The sequence below is a fragment of the Sabethes cyaneus genome, chromosome 1 (assembly GCF_943734655.1).
Source record: "Sabethes cyaneus chromosome 1, idSabCyanKW18_F2, whole genome shotgun sequence".
NCBI classification, from domain to species: Eukaryota; Metazoa; Arthropoda; class Insecta; order Diptera; family Culicidae; genus Sabethes; species Sabethes cyaneus.
The window spans coordinates 74,781,993-74,793,967 of record NC_071353.1 but is presented as its reverse complement, the minus strand read 5'-3'; positions in this window follow the sequence as shown (position 1 = coordinate 74,793,967).

Here is an 11,975-nt window from a genome sequence, read left to right as displayed (position 1 = left end):
CCCTTGGTTTGCCTCCAATTGCCGGTGTATCCGCCGAAATTTCATCGGTTTTCCCTCCATTTGCCATCGGCGTTGCCGCCAATCACTGGTAGCCGTCGACGGTAAATACTGACCGTCCGTCAGTGCAATCGTGCGATAAATGAGCAGACGGCGACCCAAGTGTGCTATTTTATAGTCACTGGCACTGCCGCTGTTTCTTGTAAACTAGTGTAGGTGTTGGGGGAAACCAGATCGACTGCTGCTGCTGCTCAAATGATTATCCGACGCTGAATGAGCAAGCATTTTCCATGTTTACCATGGTATAACGCAAAATGGAGCGTTAACCATTGAGAAAGTGTAGAAAAATCTTTCCATTCTTCAATTACTATAGTTCTTATAAGAACTGTTCAAGACCACAATGGCCTGCTGCTGAATTTGCTGCCCGTCAGTCGATCCGTTTCCATTTGCCTTCAGTGTTAGTTTGCGATAATTGCCATTGAAACTGCCGCCAAAATACCATCGGGTATGCCTCGAATTGCTATTAATTGCCGCAAAAGTCCTTGGATTTGCATCCAATTGCCGGTGTTGCCGCCGAAATGCCATCGTTTTTACCTCCAATTGCTGTCGGTGTTGCCGCCAAATGCCGGAGGTTTCGCCACCAATAGCCGTCGATGATAAATACTGACCATCCGCCAGTGCGATCGTGCGATAAATGAGCAGGCGGCGAACCAAGTGTACCATTTTATAGTCACTGGCACTGCCGCTGCTACTTGTAAGCTAGTGTAGGTGGCTTAAATGATTGTCCGATACTGATTGAGCAAGCTATCGAACAATTTCGCATGTCTGCGATGGGGATAATGCAAAATGTAACGTAAAGTGCATCGTGTGGGATTCACGTTGCCCGCTGATTCCGCTTGTCTTCGGGGTCGGTGTTGCCGTCAATAGCCATCGATGTTGCCAATTGGATTGGAAAAGGGGTGTGGCTTACAAAGTGGTCTCAAAGGTTATCCTTTGGATCCAAATCCTTTGGTGTATCTAATTGTCGTCCGTGCCTGTGAAGCTAGGCGAACACAAGGGAAATGTATGGGAAAATTCGACCTTAAAACTTTACACACATTTTCACTATTTAGCGTATAAAAAATTATTAATATGTTACTATAAAATTGCTGGACATTTTATCTATCCAACAACATATTAACTGTTATGTTTCGTTCAGTAGTATAGTAGCTATTAGCGTTTGAAATATTTCATTCAAACGTTACACTTCTATTTTTCGTTTTTACAAAGTGCTACCCAGTCCCAGTATAGTAAACAAAGACGTAGTCCTACGTCAAAAAAAGCAACAAAACCTCCTCGTCCCAACTGGTCGAAGATTCTTTACGATACGACTTTCAGACTTATACTTAGTGATGTCCGTTAATCGTTCGATTAATTCAACTAATCGAATAATTATAAAAATATTCGAATAATTTTTAATCGAATACTGCCAGCACGAGTAGTTGAATTAATCGAATAGTTCAAAGGAAATAATATGAATGCGAATAATCCCCGAATAATGGCCGCTAATCGTTCATAATCGTTCGATTAATCGAATTAATGAAAAAAATATTCGAATATTTCTAATCGAATACCACTAGCACGAATAATTGAATTAATCGATTAGTTCAGACAACGCTCGCCGATTAATCGGTAATCGAATAATTGAAAATTTCGGGCATCACTACTTATACTAATTTGATATCTGTGCTTGGGAAGTACGTCAGAAAAAGTGATAAAGCTCTCTTGTCTTGACAAGATTGCTTAGGACCGCGACAAACCAACTTCAATTTGATGTCTTGAAAGTACACAGTAAAAAAAATCAGAGGGGTTGTGTACAAGACACTACCGCATAGGTGACGCAGGACTACGTAAGTCTCTTTGTAGTGATAGTAGAATGTATCCACGCATGTAATAATACGGTTCTTCATGTACTTCATGCTACATGCAGCATTTGTTGAGACTAACTGCAGGTTGAGAAAATTCGATTGTTTTAAATGCGCCTCAAATCTTACTTCAACATCAAACACTATTTACATATATATGTATTTTGATGACATCAAAAAATCGTTATGTTAAAATGGCTTGACTGTGCTGCAGGTTGAGAAATTTAAATTTCTCAAGTGTTTTTATTCATTTTGAAAAATAAGTAAGTTAAAATTGTTTCAAAAATGTTTTGTACCTGAGTGCCTTATACCAAGTTGACAGTCAAATAAAAATTGACATCATTACGGATCCCTCCTGCCTTGTCTTGTCCATCATTTTCGAAAGAAATTAATCTAAATGTAATGCTTAACTATTGTAACTATGTAAAGAATTGCAGGCAACTAACTGACGCAAAGCATCAAATGAAACGTTCAAACTCGCTTTGAGAATTGCTGCGTCACGTCACATGCACAAGTATACGATATACCTTCAGCCCTGTTTTCGAGCAAGACAACAGTTCCGAACAAATTCTTGCAGTATGGATGCAATCTGGTAAAAGGAAAGGGTGACCGCTCACTTTTCTATGAAGTTTCACTTTCAGGACATCAAATTAAATTAACTAGATTTAAGGGTGTAGCCTGCAGAAGTATGACCAACTCAGTCCGCGATCCGTTCCCCAGAATTTCTAGGCAAGTGGCTTAAGCGCCACCTCGTTAGAGGGCCACTTGCCAAGTGAAGGCTTGCCCGGCCAGAAACTCCGCCTCAGGGCGGGTCAGTTCAACAACTAAGGGGACAAAAACCTGATTTAATCCACCTAGTGGTGAAAGGAACCTTTGTTATACCACAGACAAACAGACATAACTCTTGGAAGAAAAATCAACAAAAATTATCGTACCTCACATTTAGCCTGAACACTAGCACCATCTATGATCGACATTCCCAAATATCAAATAGCAATATGGGTGTCCCTCGAAGTAGCAAGTATTTTTTATGGGGAATTCCCCTTCTTTCGTCAAAAAGCGCCACTTTGACCAAAACGGAGACATTCCCAACTAAGCCCAAATTTGAAATGACGGTTTTATCGGTACGATGAATGGAAAACGAGTGTTATGTCTGTTTATCTGTGGTTATACGATCTTACTTGCTATTTGAGATAAAAATCGACACGTTTGGCTTACATGAAATTTTTGGAAATTGAATAAGTTTACAAAATTTGAACCAAATAGAAGCACTTAAAAATTTTGATAGTTCCTTTTCTCATGAAATTGCTGAGTAAGTTGTTACTGTAGGTACTGTAGGGTTACAACATGTGTAGGTTTTTGAATGCCGTATTGTTATAAAGTTACAAATCGTATATTACGTATATACTAACGTATATTCTTCAGTAAACTTGTTATGAGCAAAATGTCAGAATTATTCAATGCATTAATACTTTAAATTGTTAGGAAACAAGATTAGCATAAACCGACATCACAGAAACGAAGCAAGTAGCATGCGAGGTGTACCGCAATTGACCCCAACTGGAATTTTCTCTACCAGCAAATGTAAAATGTTTAAGATGTATCCGTCTGTTGGTCGAGTAATTCGGAGTCAAAATCAGGTTATTTTTTACAATTGAAGTTCTACCACAGAGAACAGACATCCATTCAGGAACAAAATTTTCCGGAATTCTTGGATAAAATTTCAAATTAAAATCATCTAATATGCTAGTGTCACCACCACTATGGTTTCCCAACTAAATGATTCTTTTGATTTGCACACTGACAACCTTTGGCTTCTCTGGCGCTAGTATATATGGACTATAAGCGTTATGCTAGCGCCAGAAGCTAACTGTTGTGAGTTTAGTGTTGAATTTTATGCGCCTTTAGCGACATCATCACTATAGTTTCCCAACTAATTTGACATAAGTTTTATCCAAGTGGGGACCTTTCGCTTGGATGTCTGTTCTCTGTGGTTCTACAGCTCCTAAACAAGCAAACATAAAGGTATACTATGTTCAGCAAAGTTGTGTATTTTTATTATTTGTATAACTTTGTAATACATGAAAAAGTCATACAACAATCACAATAAGAGTTAGAATAGAAAAACTGATTTTACAAATTCATATATTGTGCTTCCCGAGAAAATATTTCGTTTTCCAGTTTAATATAGTTGTGCGCAAAGGTAAATCATATATTATTGACAGTGTAAGCACGTGTAAGTTTTTTATGTTTATGCTCTTATTCTTTGCTTAGATAACATTTGTTTTGTCTTATTACGTACAGACTTACAAACAACACAGTTACAATGTCTTACGTTAACCGAAAATGATAAAATTTAAATGCTGGTTGCGTTTGTGAAAAATTTGGCCATGTTTGAACGGGCAAACACGAAGCAAGCTACCCTAGCATTCAGCTGATGAGCGAGAGAGAAATATTGTTGTTTTTCTCATCACTCTTGCGTTGACAGTTTCTTACGAGATTTCGTAAGAGTGTAAAAGAGATACTTTGACTGCGAGCAACCAGAACAGAGCTGCGCGCAACTGTTAGGCGCACAACTAAACCGACGAAAGAAAAATTTTAGATAATAATCGCAATACAATAAATAAGATTTTTCTACCTTCACTGAAGAGATAGAAGATTACTGTCTCCAGCAAAATTTCTTGTAATAATATGCTCTAAAAGTTTGCAGAACACATCAATGTATTGTATTGAAACTGAAGGAAAATAATTTTTTTATTTCACGTTTAGGGGGATTAATCAAAATTCAAATTCTACCAGACGATAGAGCTTTCAATTTTAAGAAACTCTTCCAAATTCGTAGTGTGAAAACCTCTCGTTTGGTATTAAAATAATTGAAATTAGGTAAATTATGTTGGTTAAAATCATTATAAATTATTGTTAATTTTGGTGTGGTGTATTCGATTGCTCATAACTTTCAAATTAAACGCCCAATCAGAAAACCATTCAATAGTGATCTATCCGGCTATATTACCTGCCAAATGAAATTAATAGCGTGTAAGTCGGTTTGGCCATCTCTGAGAAACAGGCGTTCATTTGTACCTAGTCAAAACAAGTTTTTCAAGGCTAACTTTTAAACTGCTTGTCCGTTTTCAATAAAACTTAGCAAAATATTTAGTAATAGTAAGAGCTTTCGTTTGGTACTAATATCGTTAAAATTGGTTACGTGGTTCCGGAGAAAACCGTGTCACGTAGTTTTCACATTTTTGCTTATAACTTTCAAACGAAAAGTCAGACCACGAAACCATTTAATAATGATATACTAGGCAATAATACCTTTCAAACAAAAGTAATAGCGGTCGAATCGGTTCAGCCACCTCCGAGTAACAGGCGATAGAAAATTCGGAGCGAACACACATACACACATACACACATACACACATACATACATACATACACACACACAGACATTGCTCAGTTCGTCGAGCTCTATCGATTGGTATATGTGATTCGGCCCTCCGGGCCTCAGATCAGTTTCGTGTTTTTCGACCAATTTCTAAACCTTTGTTATATAGTATAACAAAGGTAAAAAGCGGACGCATGCAACCAAAGGTGCTCACTCTACGCGTTTTCAAGAAGCCTAACCACAGAAACTCGCTATCCGAAATCCTCAATCCACACACCGACTCGTACCTTTTTCCTCACTGGCCCAACTCTGAACAACCAGATTACTGGCCAATGTAGGAAATCGGAGTGCGGGGACTGTATTACCAAGCGGTCCACTTGGAGTACCAAAAACAACACTAAAATTTACGCGATTCGTGAGATACCTTCGGAATACCTATATTACACCAAATGCCACTCCATAAAAGACTTTAATTTAGGGAAACGCAAACTAGATTTAACATTTTATTCTAAACTTTTACACACATTTAATTAGACCTAGGATTTTGAGTCACTCTACTACTCCTGACTTGCGTGGGTGGAATCTGCCCTAAAGCTTCTCTCTGGTTTGGGGATTGGCTAAGCTTTCTTTATATCACCTGCGCAGGGTTTATAACTTTTCTTACGGCGGCCGTTCACAATTTTCTCCATCCAACGACGTTACCAAGCAGCAAAATGTTGCGCGATGGACATCAAGCGCATAAACTCTGGTTCGGCAGCTGCAAATTGGCGTATCACAAAATGGCGTCCTAAACGCTCAGCAGCATAAGCCCACCAGGCTGATCAGCGGGTTTTCCCAAGCGGCGTGATCCGAAATCCGGCGGCTGGAAGCGGTGCTATAACCAGCCGTTCGTGAAGTGTGCGGTAGGAGGGTGGATGTGCTTTGCTGGTGGTGTGGTCCGTAGCTTTCGCCAAGCGCTTGAATGAGTTTGAAAATGGAACACAAAAAGCCGTCGAACGGCTGTTCAACGGTATTAGCCAAATTCCCTAAAAGCTTCACTATGTATTTTACCTTTTGTTTCCACCACACTGGCTAGCAAAGACTCCACGCAAGAACTTCTTACTGCGCTATCTATTCCCTATTAATGAAACAACACTTAGTAAATTTAACTAATCCTAAGTGTCTCACTCTAAGACACAAACCTTTTCTAACACGAAACAACACAAGACACACACTCCGATTTCGTTCACTGATCAGTTTAAAATGATCGAAGCGAAATTGGGAAACTCCTCAGAACAAACGAGATTTGGTTGGAAAACGAATGTTCTATAGCGAATTTCTGCGATCATACAAATCCGATCAAATATCTCTTTTTATCTTTAGTTGCATGCATCTAACCATTTCATCCCTAGAGTTTATTGAACTCTTCTAGAAGAAGAATCTGCCGGCAACCTTCGTGCTTAGAGATTCCATCTAGCGAATCGTGAATGAGAGGCTCTAAGAAAGAGTAAAATTGGAAACGGCTAACTTGTATGCAAGGAACCAATACATACGCGTAACCAACTAACCATAATTTCTAGTATACCATGCTTTATTTGCTAATTTAACGAAGATACAGCAAAGGGCCAATCTAATCAACCTGCTTGCTACAAGGGGAAACCGAAAACGGCTCAAAGATGGCAGGATAAATGGCTACCGTTTGATCCATGTATTGTTTTGTGCCTTAAAAATGCATCTGACATATTCCGCGGGCCGGTATACCAACCAGACATTTTATAAAAGTTGCTTTTAGCATTGTTGAATATTTTTTCATGATTGGGCAATGTTTGAACCTTTCAAAACTGCCTTAATTGGTATTCTAGCATTTTCGGAAGTTATATAAAACGTGTATCGAAAATAAATGAAATTTACAAGAAATAAATGATTTTTTGTGATATTTTTAAAAATACTGCTACAGTGCGCTAAAACATTTCATAATATCATTTGTTTTCGACCAATTTACAAAGGAATATATGCTGAATCCATTCCAAAAATAGTTTGGATGTAATTTTGCAGTTATTTTGTATTTCAAGTGGATGAAAGGGGCCATTTTTTTGCGTTGTAACGTCACGAAAAAGGTGTACTTTTTCGCTTTCGCGAAAAAGAAAAGTACAAATTCGAACAATCTAATAATCCGTATTCTCATTGTACTCAAAAATACCTTTAAAACGGTGCCTAAAGAATGATGATAAGTTAAGTAGAACCTAAGTTACAACTGATTGAAGCTCGCGTTGTAACGTCACGGCGGGCAGCCGGACGGATTCAAAACAAGTGAGACATAAGTAATAGCATCGAAACCTTAAGACATAGCATTATAGTTGCTTCAAGAAAGTTTCTTCATTTAAAAAGCACTTTCTAGTGGTGAAAAAATATTCGGACATTAGGGTGTCCTCAAGCAGATACAAAAAATATTTTCTCTATTTTAATTCAGAAATGATTGTTGTCTACAGAAAGTTTGTAGAAAAATTAATTTCAAGAAACTTCGTTGAATACTGAAGATTTATATTTCTTACATGAAAAAAGTTATAGAGCAAAACTCTTAGGGACACCCTTAAAAAGAATTTTTTTTCGATCTAGTTCTCCAATAACGCTTCGTACGCCTTTTAGATGTTCTAAGAAATTGGTAATCGAGTTAAATTGCACATTTTCGTCGAAGAAAGTAGAAATCTATCTTTTTTCCTTAAGGAGCTATCCCTTGTTTCTTTTATTTATACATGTTCACCTACGGTTGCCTTCATAATATTTTTTTTTAGATTTTCCACAGTCTTCTACCCTAAGTTGTACATGGTGGAATACAGCATAAATTAACTCAAAAAAAAACAAGTGAGATTAGCTGCTCATAGCTGCTCTCCCTCTTAAAGAGTACATATAAAAATAAAAAAGCCAGTGATAGTTTCTAAAGGGAAAAAGACAGTGCTCTACTATTTTCGACAAAAATGTGCAATTTAATTAGATTACCAATTTCTTAGAACATTTGTAAGCCATACGAAGGGTTATTAAAGAGCTAGATCGAAAAAAAATTTTTAAGGGTGTCCCTAAGAGTTTGGCTCTATAACTTTTTTTATGTAAGAAATATAAATCTTAAGTATCCAACAAAGTTTCTTAAAATTAGTTTTTCTACAAATTTTCTGTAGACAGCAACCATTTCTGACTTAAAATAGAGAAAATATTTTTTGTATCTGCTTGAGGACACCCTAATGTCCGAATATTTTTTCAACACTAGAAAGTGCTTTTTAAATGAAGAAACTTTTCTGAAGCAATTATTATGCTATGTCTTAAGGTTTCGTTGCTATTACTTATGTCTCACTTTCTTAGCATCCCTCCCACAGCGCGACGTAATTTGTGAACAACCCCACAGTTACGTAGGCGAAATAGTGAAAGACAAATTAACAACACATTTTTGGATTATCCCTTATGTACAGAGGGCGGCAACAGCGATAATTAACGAATATTAAATGAACAGATTGTTCGTGACGTTACAACGGAGCTACGACCCTCTCTGTGCAAAGCAGAGCGTTGTAACGTCACGAAAAGTAAAAGCTGTTTAAAAATTAACTTCACTAACTATCGGAATTCTGAAAACGGCAAGTTGTTCAGTATTCATCTCTTATCAAATCATAGAAGAAAATCTTTAGATAAAATTTGAAAGAGAGCAGAATTTTCATGTTTTTACCTTTGTTATACTATAACAAAGGTTTAAAAATTGGTCGAAAAACACGAAATTGATCCGAGGCCCGGAGGGCCAAGTCACATATACCAATCGATAGGGTTCGACGATTTGAGCAATGTCTGTGTGTGTGTGTGTGTGTGTGTGTATGTATGTAATGATTTTTTCTATCGCCTGTTTCTCAGAGATGGCTGAACCGAATCGTTCGCTATTACTTTTGTTTGAAAGGTATTTTTGTCTAGTAGATCACTATTGAGTTGCTTCGTGACACGACGTTTCGTTTAAAAGTTATAAGCAAAAATGTGAAAAATACGTGACACGGGTTTCTCTAGAACTACATGACCGATTTTAACGATCTTAGTATCAAATGAAAGCCCTTATTAAAGCTAAATTATTCGAGAATTTTTAATTGAAAACAAACAAGTAGTTTAAAAGTTATGCTTAAAAAACCTGTTTTGACAAGGTAATAATTATCGCCTGTTTCTTAGAGATGGCCAAACCGATTTATGCGCTATTGGTCTCATTTGAAAGGTAATATATCCTAATAGATCACTATTGAATGATTTTTTGATTGGACGTTTAATTTGAAAGTTATGAGCAACCGTATACACCACACCAAAATTAACAATAATTTATAATGATTTTAACCAAGATAATTTACCTAATTTCAATTATTTTAATATCAAACGAGAGGTTTTGACACTACGAATATACATGCAAAATTTTATAAGAATTGGTTGTACCGGTCAAAAGATATTAACCCTCGAACACTCGCGCCTTTTTTTGTAACACAGTTACTCGTGCGCACTATAACCCCAAACCAAAGAAAACGTGCGCACTAGAGGTTTGACTGGGAAAACTTGGTTTTAGGTTTATCGAACCTTTAGAATAGTTTCTTGAAATTAAAAGCTCTAAAAATCTAAACTTTGATTAATCCCCCTAAAAGTGAAATTAAAAAAAAATTTTTTCTTCAGTATCAATATAACACATTGATGTGTTCTGCAAAGTTATAGAGCATATTATTACAAGAAATTTTGCTAGAGACAGTAACCTTCCATCTCTGCAGCTAAGATAGAAAAATCGTATTTATTATATATGAATTTGTAAACTCAGTTTTTATATTTTTGCTCTTTTTGTAATAGTTGTATGACTTTTTCTTGTATTACAAAGTTGTACAAATGATAAAAATACACAGCTTTGCTGAATGTAGTATACCTCTATGTTTGCTTGTTTAGGAACTGTAGAACATTTATTATAAAAAATACCTTAATTTTGACTACAAATTTCTCGACTACCAGCAGACGGATATATTTTAAACATTTTACATTGGTTAGTTTTGCTGCATACAGACACCATTTTTCCATATGAAGAAACGAGAGAAAATTCCACTTGGGGTAAATTGCGGTACACCTCGCATGCTGATTGTTTCGTTTCTGTGATGGCGGTTTATGCTGATCTATTTTCCCAACAATTTAAATTATTAATGCATTGAATAATTATGACATTTTGCTCAGAATAAGTTTATTGAAGAATATACGTTAGTTAATCAACGATTTGTAACTTTATAACAATATGGCGTTGAAAAACCTACACGTGTTGTACAAAATACAACAGCGTGAGTAACTGAAGGTTAATAAAAATTGATGAAAATTATTCAAGAAAACTCTATTGATGTGAATCAAATAGAATGGCATTACAGGACCTTTACTAGGCAATGTATATGTTAAAGAATAAGATTTCCACATACAAGTTACTTTTATTTCCACTTACTCAAATTAATAACAACTTACTTATCCTTACTCAGCAATTTTATGAAAAAAGGATCTATCAAAATTTAAACGTATTTCTATTTTGTTCAAAATTTGTAAACTTATTCAATTTTCAAAAATTTTATGTAAACCAATGCATTACGCAACGTTAACCAATACATGAATTATGTTCCGAAAACGTGTCGATTTCTATCTCAAATAACAAGTAAGACCGTATAACAAAGGTTCCTTTCACCACTAGGTGGATTAAATCGGGTTTTTAACAGAAGAACCAAAAGACGTATTTCTGGCGCGTTGTAACGTCACGCTACATATTTGCTTTCCAAAACAATCTGGGCAAAGCAAATGCTATTAATTTGTTCACTTTTAATAGGAAATTTTATGCTCTTTCCAAATATATAATAATATTTGGGGGTTTCTCAACGATTTTCCCAGCTAAAACATAAATACTGTGCAAAGAAAAGTCAAAACGTTGTAACGTCACGGCGGAATGTGTCATCTGTATTGGCAGAGGACGCTTTCGCCACGTAATCAGTGCTTCCAGTGCTGTTCCTAAAACTTGTCATTTCATTTATCGATCCGCTATATATCAACAAACGCTCAGCAAAATATAATTGCTTATGGAAAATAAATTTAACTGATCATATAGATCATTACGTGTTTATAAAACGTATAATCTGGAATTAGTTAATAGATATTTGGTTGCGCACATATTTCGTTGCACTAGCGATTTCCGAAAAACAGCACCACGGTCTCAAAGTTTCGCCACATCAATGAGCTTTCAAAGAGCTTTCCGCTTTTGCCGCATAGATAAGCTTAGAGTAAAGTAAACATACGAAACTGGCCTTCAATGCAAACGGATTAATTTACTATCCTATTGATCCTGTGCATAACTCAGTTGCTGGAAATGCAGTGCTGGAAATCTTAAATGAATCGGAATGTCTGGATAAAGAAAACAAACCATATTTCGGGATGTTCGTAATCGGTACGGTTGGCTGCGGATCAGTTGTGTTTACATTTGCAAGCTCTACTATTTGACATATATTACTAATACTGATGCAACATTCAAATAAACGTTTAGGTTTTCAACGAACACATGAGATGTACAGTACAGTGTTTGTCGCTCTAATACATTAACGTGAGCCACTTTCGGTGTCTCCTTAATATTTATAGGTGATATCGGTTGAATGAAAGGGGTGGTTTTAAACTTCAACAAAATTGTTTACGTTCAGGAC